The sequence below is a fragment of the Gossypium arboreum genome, chromosome 5 (assembly GCF_025698485.1).
Source record: "Gossypium arboreum isolate Shixiya-1 chromosome 5, ASM2569848v2, whole genome shotgun sequence".
NCBI lineage: Eukaryota > Viridiplantae > Streptophyta > Magnoliopsida > Malvales > Malvaceae > Gossypium > Gossypium arboreum.
This window is the reverse complement of record NC_069074.1, coordinates 28,997,372-29,015,676: the sequence shown is the minus strand read 5'-3', so window position 1 is coordinate 29,015,676 and position 18,305 is coordinate 28,997,372. Positions and strand designations below refer to the sequence as shown.

Sequence of the window (18,305 nt, the reverse complement as noted above, 5' to 3'; positions counted from 1 at the left end):
AATATTAGAATTAAGCTTAGTTCTTTGAATGGTGTTTTATAAAAAATATATATTTTTAAAAATATCGTGAATAAGTGTGGTTTATTAATTTTAAGTGCTCGATATCATTGTTAAAAATTACTGTGAAAAGTGAAAATATTATTTTTAAACATAATATTGAAAAGTAAAAGATTAGTTAATTTAAACAATATTATTTAAATAGTTTAATATAATAATGCATTAAATATAAATTTTAAATAATTTTCAAGTAATTAATATAAATTATTTGAAAATTAATGATACATAAAATATTTTAAAATTTTAAACATAAAATAAATTATATTTAAATAATTTAATATAATAATAAATGATATTTAAATGATTTAATACAACCATAGAAGCAAATTTTAAATAAAATGTATAACATCCAAATTGAATATATAACACGATAGATGCCAAGAACTAAAATCAAACTCAACAAATTGAAAATTGATAGAAATTCAAACAAATAAAAGGGAAATTAATTTAATTAATTAAAATATTTTTCAAAATCATATGATCAAAAGAAATTTATGTTTCACAAATAATTATTAAAGATGAGTTATTTGAGTTTATTTTAATTTAGAAATATAAAATAAAATTTAAAATTTTAGAAGGAGATTATCGAGTGATCAAATTTTTCAATAATTTTCAATAAAATTTTAGTTAATTAATTTCTACATCACCATCAAGGGATAAAACTTTCCAATAATTTATTTATTTGATAAAACTTTCCAATAATTTATTTATTTGATTTTAATGTTTTGAAATTTAAAATTTTAATATTGAAAAGAAAAGAAATTTAGAATTTTGACAAGGGGTAAACAAGTACAAATTCATAATTTTTAATGTATTATCTTAGCTTCTACTATTTATTCACTTTAATCCTTATTGCTTTTTTACCATGTTAATATTTTAAAAAAAAATATATTTTTTGGGTGACCAAAATAAAAATGACCTAGAAGTTGGGTGACCAAAATAAAAGTGTAAATATGACGTGGTGTGTACATTTAATCGCCATTAGAGATTTAACGCTTGGGTGGCTAAAATAAAAATACCTTAAAAGTTGGGTCACAAAATTGCAAAGATTTCCAAAATGAAAGCTCCCTAAAAGTTGGTGTCTAACTTAGTTTACCCTTAAGATTTTGAAGACTTTTTTTTCTTATTCTATTATATACGTAACCATTGCAATGTTGCTAATATAGGTAAAAGTACTATGATGGCTCTTATATTAGAAGTCGAATTGCATTTTGTTTCATTTACTCAAAAAAGGGCAAACTAGTCATTATATGTTAGATTAAAGAGTAAATTTGTCCTTTTTGCTAAAAATTTTATCCATTAGTACTATTAAAAATTAACATGGTTGACGGAATAATTAGATAATGACATGTAATATGCCACGTGTACCTTATGCTAACGTAAATGACCAATTTATGATAGCATATGAAATTTATAATAGAAGGACAAATTTGCTATTTGATCTAATGAACATGGATTAATTTATCTATTTTTTAGTAGAAGAGATAAAATACAATCTAACCCTTAGTATAGGTGCTCCATCATACTTTTACCCATAAGAGAAGGATTGTTGGATTGAAATTTTCATATCTCGGTGTTTTCTATATCTCTGGTGATGGTATGATGTTCATCCTTCAAACCATGGGTCGGATCTGAAGCTGGAATGGAATAAACAATATACCAACTTGGAATATTAATGATCGTTTACTCTAAAAATTCCAGAAAGCATGCCAACAATTTTGTATTCTCAAGAATAACAAATATGGCAGGAAGCAAAAGCTTTTATGCATCAAATTTGAATAGTACCTCCATATGTTTGGAAGTACTTGGGAATCTTCATGATGGATAAGTTGGATATTCTAGCTAATGAAAAAGCATTTAAATTCATCCTGAAGACGAAACAATGTGGAATTCAAGATCAATTCTTGGAATTTGAAATTGAAAGGAACAACGAGTGAAAATGATTCTAATTACCGCCAGCAGGATATGAACCACCATTCTCCCCAGCCATTGATATATTGATCAATTCATTACATGTTTTCCTTTTTGGTGTCTCATCTCAACCAGTGGTTCTGCTAGTCATGTAAAGATTTTGGACATGTGCCTCTCACACTACTCACAACTTTCACCTGGTAAAGCCAGTCAACAGGAGATTGACGATAAATATATCATATATAAATATCTACTTCTGTTAAAGTTCCATATATAGAAAACAGGGGTCAATACCTTTTTACTGAAATTCTGAAATTTTACCACTGCTATTGAACATGCCACTTCCCTCACATCCCACATTATCATGCCTAGTTGCTTGATGACCTAAAGTATTGCCTCTCTATGAAATTCAGCTGTGAAATGTTTTCTTGGAAAATTAAACTTTTTTTTTGTTTTGAATAAGAAGCTATGTTTTGGTACCATATTTCAGGTTTGAGATGAGACTCACTGCAGAGTTATTGTTAAAGCTGCAGATCTATAGTCATTAGGGGATGGGCCTACAAGTTTGTTTTTCCGGGAGTGGCTAAAGAGTGCCGCAACAAGTTCCTTTTTTAAAGTTTGAACTTGTATTTTCACTCTTACCGAACGAAGCTACTATCGCTTCAACCATCAACTTGGCTTTTTCCCAATTGTGTTAGACCCAGATTTTAGCACCATGTCACTCCCAAAATTATTGAAATTACCATCTTTTTGGTTGATGGCTTGTCATTGTACAGTGGTGCCTTGCTGTGTGTTTGTGTATGTATAAAAATTCTCAGCTGGCGAACGGAGAAGAATTATTATCACGATTTCAGATTGGGGTCACTGTGTTGCATCAATGGTGTGTGGTGGTCCCGTAAAAATTCCAAGTGTTCCCCTAGTGGAGTGGTGCCAGTTGTCGGCATAAATCAATTTGTACAACTGGTGATATTTCATTCGACGTATAATAAAAAATAATAATAAATAAAAGGTCGTAGTCTTGTAAGTGTATGTCCTAAATGCTGGTAATCTGGGTGACATATTAATACCCTCAGCTCTCAAGTCTCAACCTAAACACCGCTCAGAAACATTTTTTTTCCCCAATCATGTATTGGATTAATTATTACTCTCTACAGTCTACACCTATGCTGTGTTTCTTGTTTATTTTCATCATGTATACAATCCAATGCGACTTGCAAACGAGATTCTCTTTATATTGTATGTTTGTTCTGTTTTGTAGGTATTTTGCGGTTGCAGATAGTAGGATTGTAGCACATGCATGTATGTATGTATGTGCAAGGTAGTGATGATGTTTTTATTCAGTCCCACTTCCCATCCTCTCTTAGCGGGTCCAATGATGAATGGCTAAAGTTAGAGAAGGGAATACATACATGGCCATATATATATGTCAGAAAATTATAGCAAAAGTTGAAGGAGTGGTGGACAGAAAATTATAGCAAAAGTTGAAGGAGTGGTGGATATATGCTTGAGGAGCTATCTTAGGCGATTAATTTGCCTCATCTCAAGTCTCACTGAAATGGAAAATACTCACATTAGTCGCAGGATTTGGCCTATGAAATTTGAAAAGTTACTTTTAGCATCAATGGGGGGAGATTTAACGGATGAGTGATGATGATGCAAATGAGAATAGCTAGAGTGGTCTCCACAAGGTTACTCACTCTCTATCTATGATGCAGACAGGGGAAAAAGGACTTTTTTTTTTTTTGGCATTTGGGATTCTGTGAGTTTATCAGAGCTTTAAGAAAAGAATGTGCAAATTTACAGTGTAAAAGCAACATAGTATAATGTTGTATGGGCTGTAGTGAAGTGAGTGTGAGTGTGAGTGTGAGTGTGAGTGTGAATTTGAGTTTGAGTTTGAGTTACTACTCCCCAGCAGAGGATTAGGTCATTGTACGTCTCTCTCACATCAAATCATCAAGGTCTACTTTTATATATAGCTACATAAGCATATTCATCGGTTTATCTATATATATAATATAAAAAAGCTTTGCTTTGCCTCCACAAACCATGACACCAGACAAGAGCGCCAGAAAGTTACCTGCATCTGAATTAACACTATCAACTAGCCAATATCAATGCTCTATTCTCTCTTTTCTTTTGAAGCAAGAGAAAGTATATATGTAAATAAATAATTATACATCCTTTTTTTTATAGACATATCTATATTTACAAACAAGAAGCAAATACTCTACGACTCCTAGCCACCCTACATAGTATTTTATATTTCTGCTTTCATTCTCCATACTATGCTATTTGGCTGTTGAAATTTAAATTTTTAAATTATATCTTGTAAGTATTAAACTGAAATTATTTTTCACTCGTATTTTTAATTTTATAAATTTAGTTCTTTATTTGTTATTAATTCAACTTTAATAAAAGTTTATTAATGATGTTACCAATTCAGCCTTTTCTATAAAAAATTGAACTTTAATTTTGAAATTAGATAAATAGAGCAGTTAAATTATTGGAATTAAAAGTAGAACTAAAACTCAAAAGTATGAAGAGAATAGGGACTGAAGGCAAAAATTATTATTAAGTATGAAGGAATTGAGTAAGGAGAGAAGGGAGGAAGTAGGGGGCGGGCGACCCCGGATAATTCTTCTTTAGACCCCCTAAAATCTATAAAATTATAGCATATGAAAACGATAGTTTGACCCAAAATAATGAAAATTTAATTTAATCTAATGTAGTGTATAATTTAATCCAATTATAAGGGATGGGAAGTGAAATTAAAATATTATATGCATGAAGAAAGAGAATGTGCGATAAGAGAGGCTACCCATCCACTACTGTGCTTTGCTTTTTCATCCCTTGATTTCTAATATTCTTTTTCCTTCCTTTTCCCCCATTACACACTATTCTCCACTCTCCCTCGTTAGATATATTCAGATGTTGGGTCGCTTTCCTGTATCTGACTCTCATGACAACAACGACCCATATCCTTTCCCTTTAATTTGCCCATGAATAATACACACATACATACACATAGATATACATACATGCTATAACTCATTCCTCTCATCCTGGCCTCCACAATCCATAATTTCTGCAGCTAGCTCCTTTTTCTTTTCTTTTCTATTATTATGCTCCACCTTCTCTCTCACTCCATTTCCTAGTTTTGCTACCTGCAGTTGCACTCCATTCCAGGGCCTTTCCATTATTTCTTTTTCCATTTTTTTCCTAATTTTTTTTCTTCTCATTTATTTTCTAAGATTAGGGTTTTAAGTAATACTTGCATCTTTTGCAAATTTAGGGTTTGTACTTCACTAACCCAACATAATTACTCTCTCCATGAATATTAATGTTAATAGTACTAGAGGAGCACATACATATTTTAGCGGTTAGGTTAAGATAAATGAATTAGATCCAGAATCACACTTTGCTTTTACTTTTATTGGTTCTCTCTCTTTTTGTACCTACTATGTTAACATACTATTTTAGTTCATATATGTATATATGTTTACTTGATATATTCACTTGTATCATATCTTATCCGGGAAATTGGTTTCTATGATCTAATGTCTTTCTGTCAAAGTTTCCAGGGTTAATTCTTATAACGTCTTTTAGTTTTTTCCCCCTCTCCTTAGGACTTGCTTTATAGACTATAATTCATCAGTCGACACATATGCACATGCTTTCCTGCTTACAACAGTAAGTTCTATCTCATCTCTTAAATTGTATATTTGAAGCTGACCGTAGCTGGATAATGTTTTTATTTTTTATTTTTCCCTTAACTCGCAATTCATCTTTATCTTACCACCGGGATTTACAGGATCTAATCATTCTTTTCCTTTGTGTGGAGCACTATAATCTTTATGTTTTAAAATCGTATGCTTGCTTATTCTATGCATAGTTGGTGGTGGTTTCGATAATGGTTCATGTCGAGTGTTTTCAATTGGTGTTGATCATATATTACGTTTTTCTGAATGTGATGGTCAAAGGGTACTCCAGGATTGATCTTCTTTATTCAATGCGTTCAATTTTAATCTGTAGTGATGGAGCCTGCCGTGTTTCAGACCTGGTGGTGGGACTTGGAAGGAGAAACTTCGACTACCATGAGTTCCTTTCATCACTCGTTTCATTTCTGTCAGTAATTTGGTTGAGTTGTTGTTTATTTACTTTCTCTTTCATCCTATTGGGCATCATGTTGGTTCCTAAACCTAGAATCACAAAGCTTGGTTTATTAGGAACTAATTTGGTGTTTGTCATAATGCTGCTTCAGTTGACTGAACCTTGGGCATAGGCAGATGGTTATACTTATATAGTGCACGATTAGATCGGCTCAAAACAGAAGTAATGTAGTTAATGCTGAAGATTAATTATTTTGCTTTGTTAGTGATAGTGAACTTTTTGATTAATTTTCTAATTTGGGGATGTGGTAAATTGCTGGTAGGAAGGAAGGAAGGAAGGAGGGAATTAATGGAAGTTAGAGAAATGGCAGGAGAGAGAGCTTCCTTCAGCCCACTCACGGATGGGAATAAGGGGGTTGAACTAGCTGCCGACTCATTCATTCAAACACTCAGTAGAAAATAGATTGGAGATTTTTACTACTGTGATTGTGTGAATGAAGCGGGAGATAATTTTGCATCCCTCTTTCTCCATGCTTGGACTGAAGGGAGCTCCTTCTTTCTGTTGCCCTCATTTATCTATCTGTCTGTACCACCCAAAAACCCTCATTTATCTATCTGTCTGTACCACCCAAAAACTGTTCTTTTCTCTTGTTTAATTTGTGTGCCACCATGTAAACTAAATTATCGGTTTCATTCATTTGAAATTTTTGATTGACATTAAGTTAAAAAAGTTTGAATTTTAACAATTGACTATATATAGGCTTTTACCGATATAGCCTACTTGTCCCAAATTGCATGTTTTATTTTTGAGAAAGAGACACCATCAATCTTTCATCTCATTATCACACGTTCAGATACCCTACCAACTTGGCTAGGTCATATCATCACCGATTAGCCTCTCTTTCTTTTTAAGTAAATTTATACAAACTGGGGTTGGATCATTAATGACATGGCTGGTCAAAGAGTTGGTACTTCTCTGACATGGGGTAACTGGTTTTCTCGCTTGGTATTTCAATTTTTTTTACTAGACAGGAGAACCAAACTTTGGAGAAAAGTGTAGCGCATGCAATCTAACTTATCAAATGGGAATGGTTGGTTAACTACTTAACTTTTGCAGGGGCCATTATTGCAGACATATTCAGAAAAGTCTATCTTGTATTGCATGTATTGGCCTTTGCTTCTCTAACTTATATTATACACCTGTATATACCTCCAGGCTCTACCACTACTCCAGTCCACTCTGATGGAACTATTAAAATGGTCTACAAGAGATGTGGTTTGATGAATTAATGAGAGACAATGAAAGGTCTGCAAGTAAATACTGATGTCTCTTGAGCTTGACTGTGCTATCTGCTCTCAGCCATGTGTCTTTGTTCCTAAAATTTACACTTGCATTTTTGGTCAGACATTGTACAGTTTGGTGCACGTGTTATCATGTGTTTGTTTCAAGGTGTGTTTCAGTGGTATTGGTTTTGGTTTCAAAGTAAGTGAGGGCCATAGGAAAAATCTGTTTGATTACAAAAGTTGCAGAAACATCCGGCTTTTACGGCTAGTTTATGTGTGTTTCAAGTACAAGATTTAACATAAAAATATATCTGTGGGGGTTTTGGTTTCCGAGAAGGTTAAGTACATTTAGAACCCATTTTTCTTTTCTGTTTACTGCAACTGAAAGTGCGCATTGAGGCAGAAACCCATTATTTTATTATATTATGCAAAAGCAATTCAAACATGACATGACGCTTTGGAACTTGCATTGCATCCCGTCAATCTGCGTTGATGATGGTAATTTTGTTTTTATTAAAATGATAACCATATATATATGTATGTATAGAAACTGGGAATGGTAGTATTCATGCATTGGGGCTTGTGAGATGTGTTACCTAATATGGGTGAGGGAAGTTCCTGTTTTAGAAACAAGCATGGCATTAACTAGAAACTCCACTTTGGGAATAAATGAGTATAAATTATGTATGAATGAACTTGCCTCACCGAGATAAATTTGCATTGTTCGAATATATAATGGATGTTATTTCACTTAATTACACAAACTATTAACAGTAGATATAAGCAATAAAAATAAATAAATCATTATAGCATTGCAATCTATATAAAATGTGGTCCCCAAGTGGTTGGTATTTTACAGCCACCATTTTCACCTGATATATAAAGTATATTATTACTTTATTAGTTTTGGTATTGTAGTTCACTAGATTCTTGTTACTTTAAACAATATCTGATGAGTTAAAGTTTGGTCCCCCACATCCGAAATCCAGCTTGGTGGTCATTGAAAATCTCGTTTCTCAAATTACTTGTTCCGAACTTTGCAAGTTGAAGTTGCAGAATCTATTCGTCGGCAATTTTTATATGTTTCTTCTTTGTTTATCCTCCAAATTAAGCAATGTGCACTCTGGGTATCACATTTTTTCTTTTCCATTTTTTTAGAAAAAAAATTACAGCTTACAGTAAAAGTTCTCTACACAGCTCGATAGAGCAGCAAGATGAAATCTCCGCAATTCCTTCACTAATTTCTTTCTTTAATGATGGAAAAGATAGGATTCGATAAAACTCAAAATCCTTGTGTCTAGCAAATTGAAAAACAAGAAAGTAGTTTATCTTACACCACCTCGATTTATGATTAGTAACAATGGCAATTGAATAGTTTTATTTTGCACCAGTTTTAATTGACTTATGACTAGCAATCACGATAATCGGATGATTCCTTACCACATCCTTAAATAACTTGTACCTCACGATAATTTGAACCCAATACTCAACCAAACTTAATATATAACATTCACAAACTTCATTAACAATAGATAATTATTTCGTAAGAAAAAGCCTAGCTTAAAGTGAAACGTGTCATTATCCTATCACGCAGTAATATATCATATTTAATAGTTGAAGCAATAAGACATGGCTTTAATTTTGGATTTAATATAGCATATAATATTAAACTGGGTTTAAAACCTAATTTTCTAGCTAAATGATTAGTTAAAATTTTTACTCGAACCACAAATTTAAGGAAGAAGTTGTAGTTCTACTCTTATTGCACTAAAACTACAAAACGATGTTTTTATTCTGATTAATGACAATATGTTATTGTGTAACCTAATCTTTTCTTAACATGTTTGATAAAATTTCAATATCAACAATTCTTCTCTTTTGTAATATTAATTGTGGCACCCCAAACTCGGTTGGAATGATTCGATCTGAACCCAAAATGTCACAGTAGCCACTTACGTCACTCTTTTTATTGATCATCCAAACGCACCATAAAATCACCAATCACACCACAAAATACATGCTTAAAAGTCAAATATTTAGTTCAAATTAACATGCAAACCCGAAATTATGCTTCCGCAACACTACTCTAATCAAAACTACATCAAGGGTGAATACATCATTTAATATGAATCAAACAAGACATTCATAAATTCCAAACTTTTCTATTGATCCAAATCATAACATTTATAAGACAATATTTGAAAGAAATTGTGAAAATAAAATAATGTCGGTAATGACAATATATCGCAAAGAAAAGAGAAATAAAAATAAAATAAAGAACATACAAATTTTATGTGAAAACCCTTTCGGAAAAAAATCACGGGCAAAGGAGAAGAAAATTCACTATGTCGAAAAATTTGAATTCAATACAAGAGGAATAGACTATGTCTATTTGTAGGCTTGTAAAGCCATATTCTAATAAGACTGAAACACCTTATTCTAATCAATATCAAATAGATAGAATTTAATAAGGTTTAAAAAACCTTATTCTAAAATAAAATAAAAGAAGTGTAATTCTATATGGATTCTTCTTTTATTTTATTTTACCACTATATTTTACTTAAGTAAGGATTCAAGTCACTTAATTCTAACAGAAATAGTTCAAAAGGACAAGCAAATCTCTTTTAATTTCAAAATGAAGGTTTAAGGACTAAACCATAAAGTTATCAAAATTTCAAGAATTTTTTTTATAAAATAAAAAATTTATTGACGAAATTAAGCATACAAACTCACTCATGCAAATTTTCAAAGTATTTTGTAAATGTTTTGGACTCTAATTGCAACACCAAAAATCTAAGAATTATATTGCAAAGCTGTGAAAACATGCCTTGAACAAGCTAGGCGCTGCATCGAGACGACGTGATGCAACACATTGGGACGAGCTTTGGAAGGGGTCCCTCTTCAAGATGACACGATAAAAAACGTCACGACGACGACTCCAGGTCGAGACGAAAGCTGTAATTTTAGACCAAAATTTACATTTTTCAAGTTTAAACACTACCACACTTACCATTTCGTGTTTTCATGCCAATTCCCCTATTCTAACATATCATATGACATACATAGATCATATAAATCATGCTCAATTACTCTAGATCATTCATTAACATACTTTAGCATCTCAAGTAAATATTTATACTAGCACGCAATCCTAAAGTCACTATTCAATTACCTAACATGTCAAATTCGCAGGTTATGCATTTCTAAGTGCAAAATAGGTTCATTTCATATCAATATGACATTTAAAACTTGTCCAAATGTTCAGCCTACCATTTGAGCACCTATAACAACATTTCACTAGTAGATACACATACCATTCATCATGCATTTTCAACAAACATGTCATGCATATTCAAGCACATTCAAACAACCAACCATAAACTAGATATAAAATCCTTAAAATTGTCCTTAAAAAGGCCATTACAACTAGCAATTTGTAAAGTCTAAAACCCTCAGTTATGGTCCCACATTGCCTTCCTTATAAGTAGAAAACACAACACCTACTCAAGGTATTTTTGCCTAGCTTTAAATCACAAGCTTGCCCACTTCTCCTCCTCACTCAAGCTATTTTTTGCAAGATATACATAAGAGAGCGTGAGCTTTTTCAAGCTCAATGAGTGCTCGAAGATTGCTACAAAGATTTACAATATCAAGGTTAATTGAAAGCATACTAGATCGTTTACTCAAGGTATTACATCAAACATGTATCATAGCAATTCATGTTAATATATTGGTATATTATGATTATAAAACATATATAAACACATATGCATTGGATAAGCAGATCTCTTAACACACCTTATGACTCATAAAGTCCATACCAGTCCCATAAAAGTGTAGCATGAAGCTAAACACACTCCAAACATATCAACTAGTCCTGTTGAATGAAAACATTCCCTTATCTCCCTAAACTAGTCCCGGGGCCTCAATGCCCTCACACATAAGCACAATAATGGTGAATACTCACAATCATATGGTGTGCCAATAATATCCAATGGTTTTAAGAGATCACAATACCAATATATTCACTTATGCACACACTTATTTTATGGTTTATGCACACTTTCACATATCATGTTCATCATGATCATATAACTTATCACATTCACATATTATACACTTTCAAGTGCTATCACTTTATTCTTTAAGCCACATACACTTTCATATCAGATGTGTGCATTAAACCAACAGATCAATAAGCATATTCTTACATATTTACATCCATTTATTTAACATATCATATTCATATCTTATCATAAATCATCATCATTTGCAAAATATTACAGCTCAAGGAAAAATCATTTACTCTTGGAACTTAGGATAGGTGATTAGTGCCTAAGCTCCCCTTTAACACATTGAATTGTGCATAATTGCAGCATATCAGATCACTCACCTTGAAGCTTTCACTTCAATGCCAAAAGCTCAAATAAGCTTTTGTTTGCCTTTATCCTTGCTTGAAGATGCTCTCGATTGATTTGAAACTTTGTATACATATTAAACACATTATAAACATATTATGAACAAACATAAACACAATCAAACCGCAACAAAATCGTAGCTCTAAGTTTATCTTTCTCAATACACAAAAACTAACTTGTTTTGTTGAAACAAGTGATTTCCTCATTCGATCTTTGATCCTAACCCTTAAACATGTTTCCTAACATCCTAATTATCATATTATTATGGATCTAAGCCATTAATTTCATCAATTAACTCGAATTTAACTTTTCCAAAAAATCAAGCTTGTATGAACATGTAAAAGAAGGAAAACATCTAATTCATTGAAATTCCTTGATGATCTTTAAAATTGGCTTAAAAAACCTTTTGATTAATCGAAAATAAGTTAAAAATCACTTTGAATCAACCAATTTACTCAATAAATCAAATTTCACCATTTTTCATCAAAGTTTAGATTTAAAGCTTTAAATCTCAAGCAACTCAACACAATCATTTAGATCTCAAATTAGGAAAGCAACAACATTAGTTTAATCATAAGAAGTCAGAATCTCACCTCAATTTCACGAAACTCACAAGCTATGGAGCTAATTCGAGAATGCAAATTTTAAGAACAATGAATAAAATGATGAAGAAATTTTTTATTTTCTTTAAAATTGAAGAAAAATTCGATGTTTGAAAAGCTAAAAAATCATTAGGGATGAACCAATTTTAAGAGAAAAACTTTAGATTCAAACCTAAGAAAATTTTTGAATGGTTATGGAAAGGGAGGGAGGGACGGTGGGTGGCATATATAACCAACCAGATTTTAAAAATGGGGCATTTGTCCCTTTAACCACGTTTTGTCCCTTTAACCACCTTCAGTTTCTTTCATTATTTAAATAGGTCTTTACTTTCAATTGAAACTCATTTTTAAATTATTTTTAAATCTGATCTTATTTTAATCAAATTATTTTCTGGATACCTAATTTTAATTTCTTAACTTTAATTTTTATTTCTAATTATTTTAATTTTTTATTAATTCCAATTTATTTTAACAATCTAACTAATTTCAATGTCACATCCTAAAAATTGAGTTAGAAAAAAATGGGTTGGTGAAATCAAGAGTGGTCACATAATTATTGTAAAAATTTTGTAAAGTGAATTAATCTAAATCAGTGGTTAAGTGTTGTAGTTTTGTGTGAGCCTATTGATTTAGTGTTCTTGTGTTTAAATCTTATGTGTGTAGAGTAAAAATTATTATTATTTTGTTTTAAGTTCTGAAGAAAAATCTGTTGAATGAGGATCAGGTAATGGAATTATGGATAGTTTAAATTTGATTTAATTTTCATTTTATTTTATTCTCTTAAAATAATAATAAAATAAAAATTTATTTGTTTTCCTTAATTTTTTTCCCAATTCTATACCCACGTTTTCCACTAATTTTTTTCCCAATTCTATACCCACGTTTTCCACTCCCTTATTCTTCAAATTTTTTTTGTTTGTTCTTCTTACTGCAGTTTCTTTTGGGTTTTTTATTTTTTTATTTTATTTTCAAAATTCTCTTTTTCAATTTTGTTTCTCTTCATTTACTATAAACCTAAAACTGTAATGATAAGCAATGAATTTATCCCAGCTTCAATGTGTTTTACGTTTTCCCTGTTTCATGTTCAGATTTCATCTAGGTATTTGTTAAAAATATATTTTTTCCACCTCTTTTAAGCAAAGTTCAAGGATTTTGTTAAGATTACATCTAGGTATCTCTTAGTTTCTCCATTACTATTGTAAAAATATCTCCCGTTTTAAAACCTCTTCTTTTATTTTAGTTTTTTTTCTTCCTTTGATTTTAAACCCAACTCCATTTTTGTCCATATTTTCTTCATCAAAAGAGTCAACCTCGCCTGAAAAAAAAAAGGATCAAGTTCTTTAATGGGAATTTTTGGTTTTGGGATTGGAACTTCTATTGGACTCTTGATTGGATTCTTTTTCTTCATTCTTTTTCCTAAAGATTACTATTACGCAAAGCCTACCTTTTTAATTCCTTCTCTTTTGATTTGAGTACGGTGTTTATTTGAGGTGTTGGATAAGGTTTTAGTTTCTTTTAATTGATATTTATTTTGTGCTCATTAAGTTCTTTGCGAATGAGGTGACGTTAATATGAATCTGTGTGTTTTGGTACAATTAGGAGAAGATCGCGAGTCAGTAGTTTCTCTGGCGAACTAAATTCCCTTTTTAAGTTGTTCTTTCGTTCAAGGGATTTGGAATTGCGAGTGTTGAGTGGCATCAAATACTCTAATTAGATGTGTAATAGAAAACTCGAAAAATAGTGAACAACGAAAATTGAAATGCATTCGGTTGATGCCACACAATCGTGTGCTAAACTATGTGTGTCACACAAGCGGGATTAATTGGGTTGTGTGGGCCATACCACCTGGGCAGTTGGGTCGTGAGGGCCAATCTTCTGAAATTTTTCATCTAGGCTGTTTTGATCTACAATACATAATTAGACCTTCCGTAAGGTCCATACTACACAAATAACTTGATAAGGTTTGCCTAACATAGCAAACACAACAATAAGGTTAGTTCATCTTATAACCAAGTAATATAGCAATTCAACATTTAACATACTATTCAATTTAGTACTATACATATAGATTCCACAGTTCAATACCATTTGTACAATCTATTCATCATATAACCATTTGAGCACGTGGCTCGTAATATTTCACTGTCATATCTTTTTTTCATTAATCCATTAGTCCGAAGAAGTATAATAAATATATTCGGATACAGGAGTAACTACACAACACCGAATTGCTCGTCAGAGCAATAACTACACCATACCAGGGCACTGAAGTGTAAAACCAATAGGCAACATATAATCATATAATGGTACATCCCTCCTATTGGAAAAAACGGGTTTGGAAAACACAGTGAAAAATAAATTTAGGAAAAATCAGAGTTTTAAAACTTTTTTTCAAAAACAAGATTTTGGTTGTGATATCTAAAGTAATAAACACTTAATCAAAATTGTACCTTTTCGATTCGTCTAGTATAAATGTTTTAATCGAGTTGTTTTCTCTGCTATCCTCAAGCTCATGTCTTGTAATAGCCCAATTTTGAGTCTAGTCGGAACAGTGGTTTTAGGACCACGGATCCGACATAGAAAGATTTATTTTTATTATATTTTTATGGTCTAAGTTTTTATGGAATTATTTCGTGAAAATTTCGTTCGAAAATTTTATCGATTGGGCACTCAATTTAGTAAAAAGGACTAAATTGCAATAGGTGCAAAATGTGTGTTCTAGAAGCTAAAAGTGTCTAATTGCTATGAAATTTTAAATTGAATGTCCTTATATGGTAATTACACCATTTTTTAAGTTATTGGACAAAAATAGACATGAAGTAAGAGAATTTTTATGTTTTAAGTTAGGGACATTTTGGTCATTTGATTAATAAATGAATTAATAATCAAAATAAAGCCAAACTTTTTGTCCATCTTCTTTCTCATGGCCGAAACTTGCAAGGGAGAACATAGCTAGGGTTTTTCAAGCTTCCAAGCTCGATTGTAAGTCCGTTCTAGCGCCTTTTTAATAATTTTCATGTTTTTAAGTCCTTATAATCTAATCTAGCTTTTCCAAGGACTATTTTGAAGTTTTTTCAAAATTTACCCATGTTAGATATTTGTGTATTTTGATGTCTAATGGTAGAAAATGTATGTTAGTTGTAAGATAAACAACTATTGCTAAGTGATTTTCGGTAAAAATGTCAAAAAAGGACTTATTTGTAAAAGTTATAAAATAAGTAGTAAAAGTGTGATTAAATGGAAAATATGGGCTGGTATAAGTATGAAAATGGTTCAGCTAGGCTTGGGTTTCGAAGAAATTGAATACATTTCAATTTACAAGCCTAAGGACTAATTTGTAAAAATGTGAAACATTAGGGGAAAAATGTAACTTTACCATAATATGATTTTTGGACCAAATTGAATAATTTGAGTATTAAGTGAGTTAAATTTCTTATTATAGATTAAGAAAAACAAGGTTCGGACCTAGATCGGGGGGAAAAACAAAGTATTTGACGATTAGGTCTAATTCTACAATTTTGTACCGAGGTAAGTTCGTATATAAATAATGCATTGTTATAATTATGTTTTAAATGCTTTAATATTGTATGAATTGTGATTGACTCTTTGGACTTATTTGACAAAAGTTCCTACAAGTGAAAAATCTCAGTTGAACCTTAAGAATAGAATAGGATACGAATGACATGTCACTAGGAACCCATGTGTGTATGCGATTATGTAATCCGGGTGCTGGTCTCATATGTCCTACTAGTTGCTGGGTAGTCCGGCATGTGTTGCGGATACCTGACAGCTTGTGTGAGCAGCACTGGGTAGCTACGTCCTAACTGACATATTGTGTGAGTAAACCTGTAAATAACTCAAAAACAAGCATATATGTATTATGAGATGTGAGGTAGTTTTGACTACATATATGGCATTTATGTGCAAAATTTTCGAGTATCCGTTAACATTTCGAGTGTTCAACGGGATGTCAAAGTTGTGAAAGATTATGATTATGTTACGAGTTGGTACATGTATATACGTAAAACTCATACGTAATGAGCTTGATATGGGATGAATCCTTAGTAAGGTTGTGATTGAGTAAGTTATGATTATGAGATTTTAATAACATTCATGCCAATTTCCATCATATTAATTGCATGTTAAATGTGTAGTTATGATGCTTATTATTTGCATAGGAACTTACTAAGCTATATAGCTTACTCTCCTTCCTTTCCCTTGTTTTATAGTGTCACTAAGCTAGCTCGGGGATCGGAGACCGTCGGAGATTCACTCACACTATCAACAATTATTTTGGTACCAATGATTTCAACATTTTGAGTTAAGACATGTATAGGGGACTTGGTTATTTTGTTATGCGTCATAGTTGATTTGGCCAAATGTGTTGCCTTATATTGGTTGAAAGCTCATTTTGTATAAGGCCATTTGAAATTGGCTACTATTGGTATAAGCAATTTATATGATGATGCCTTTCATGGATGTGGGAGTTTACATGATTTGAGTTGATAAGTATGTGATGTTGTGTAAGATAGATGGTAGCATGTGAATGATGTGTTGATAGTTGTGGATGTTGGTTGTATGTTTATGCTTGGATTGGTACTATGTTATGTTGTGTAGATGTGTGCATTAAAGGGTGGCAAAATGGCTTGCTAAATAGCTTTATTTTTGTCCAAACGGGTAGACACACGGCTTGTCCCATGGGCATGTGTTCTGGCCGTGTGTCCCCTGCACCTTAATTTTGAGAAACAGAATGCTCAGAATTGAGCATACGGGCAGAGACACGGGCGTGTGTCTCAGCCGTGTGATGGCACGGCCTCAAACACGGGAGTATGCTCTGGCCGTGTGAAGTCTACACCTATTTTATGAAAATTAATTTTCCACACGGCCTAGCATATGGGCATGTGGCTTGGCCGTGTGAGCTCAATTTGGTCATGAGTTACAAGTCAGAAAGTTACAGGGGTTGGGACATAGGCGTGTGTGACCACACGGCCTGCCCACACAAGCATGTCCCATATCCACACGGGCGTGTGACCCCTGTTTAGTGAAAAATTTTCTAAAGTTCTCGGTTTAGTCCCAAATCACTTCCAATGTATGTTTTGGGCCTCGTAGGCTCGTATTAGGGACTTTATGATTGAATGCAAAAAATTTTAATTTGGACGCAAATTGATGACTCAGAATTTTATGAAAGTTTGTGTGATAAGTCCGGTAATGCTTCGTACCATGTTTTGACGTTGAATACGAGTAAGGGGTGTTGCACGTCTGTCGAGTGTGGCCTCGCTTCGAATCAGAAAAATTTTCACAAAAATTACCAGTGGGGTAATTTTGCAATTTCTCTAAACTTTTAGGTTGTAAATAAAAAAATATCTCTAGAAAATTTCTAAAATAATCTCTTCAGAGAATTTTCTCTCTAAAACTTTATCTTGAATTCAAATGTGTGTAAATAATGACCCAAGGCTCTCTTTATATAGAGAGAATTTAGAGAGTTCAACTATGATTAAACTTAATCACTTTAATATTAAATTAATATAATATTTATCAAGATAAATATTAAATTTAATTTAATATTAAATCTTATTAAAATAACAGAATATTTATTTACAAGATAAACATTAAATTTAATATTAAGATAATCACTTTAATATTAAATTAAAAAATACTATTAAGATAAGTATTAGATTTAATTTAATATTAAATTATTAAAATAATATTATTTTTGAAATAATTAATCTGAAATCAAATTCTCTAGTAAAATTCTAGTAGGAATGTAACTCTTCCACTACTCAACTATTGATGACCAACGGCCATCGGCCACTGGGAAGCTGTCGTCGCAGCCACCGACACCACCGTGTTTGGTGATGTAGGTGCGACACTCTTACGGCATCCCAAGCCAGTTCAGTTGTTGCCAGTTTGGTCTAGGTCAATAA

General features: G+C 32.0%; 3 long non-coding RNA genes across 3 annotated transcripts; 1 reads left to right on the top strand and 2 right to left on the bottom strand.

Annotated features, from left to right (window-relative positions):
* Positions 1-1,454: 1,454 nt before the first annotated feature.
* Positions 1,455-2,800, bottom strand: LOC128293323 (uncharacterized). Its single transcript, XR_008283500.1, has 3 exons — positions 2,263-2,800; positions 1,843-2,165; positions 1,455-1,694 (listed from the first exon to the last, which is right to left on the bottom strand). It is a non-coding gene; the product is annotated as an uncharacterized LOC128293323 (long non-coding RNA).
* A 1,984-nt stretch (positions 2,801-4,784) lies between these two features.
* On the top strand, positions 4,785-7,697 carry LOC108452844 (uncharacterized). The gene is made up of 2 exons (XR_001866460.2): positions 4,785-5,658; positions 6,001-7,697. It is a non-coding gene; the product is annotated as an uncharacterized LOC108452844 (long non-coding RNA).
* Positions 7,698-11,497: 3,800 nt separating this feature from the next.
* On the bottom strand, positions 11,498-12,615 carry LOC128293286 (uncharacterized). Its single transcript, XR_008283457.1, has 2 exons — positions 12,373-12,615; positions 11,498-11,842 (listed from the first exon to the last, which is right to left on the bottom strand). It is a non-coding gene; the product is annotated as an uncharacterized LOC128293286 (long non-coding RNA).
* Positions 12,616-18,305: the final 5,690 nt, after the last annotated feature.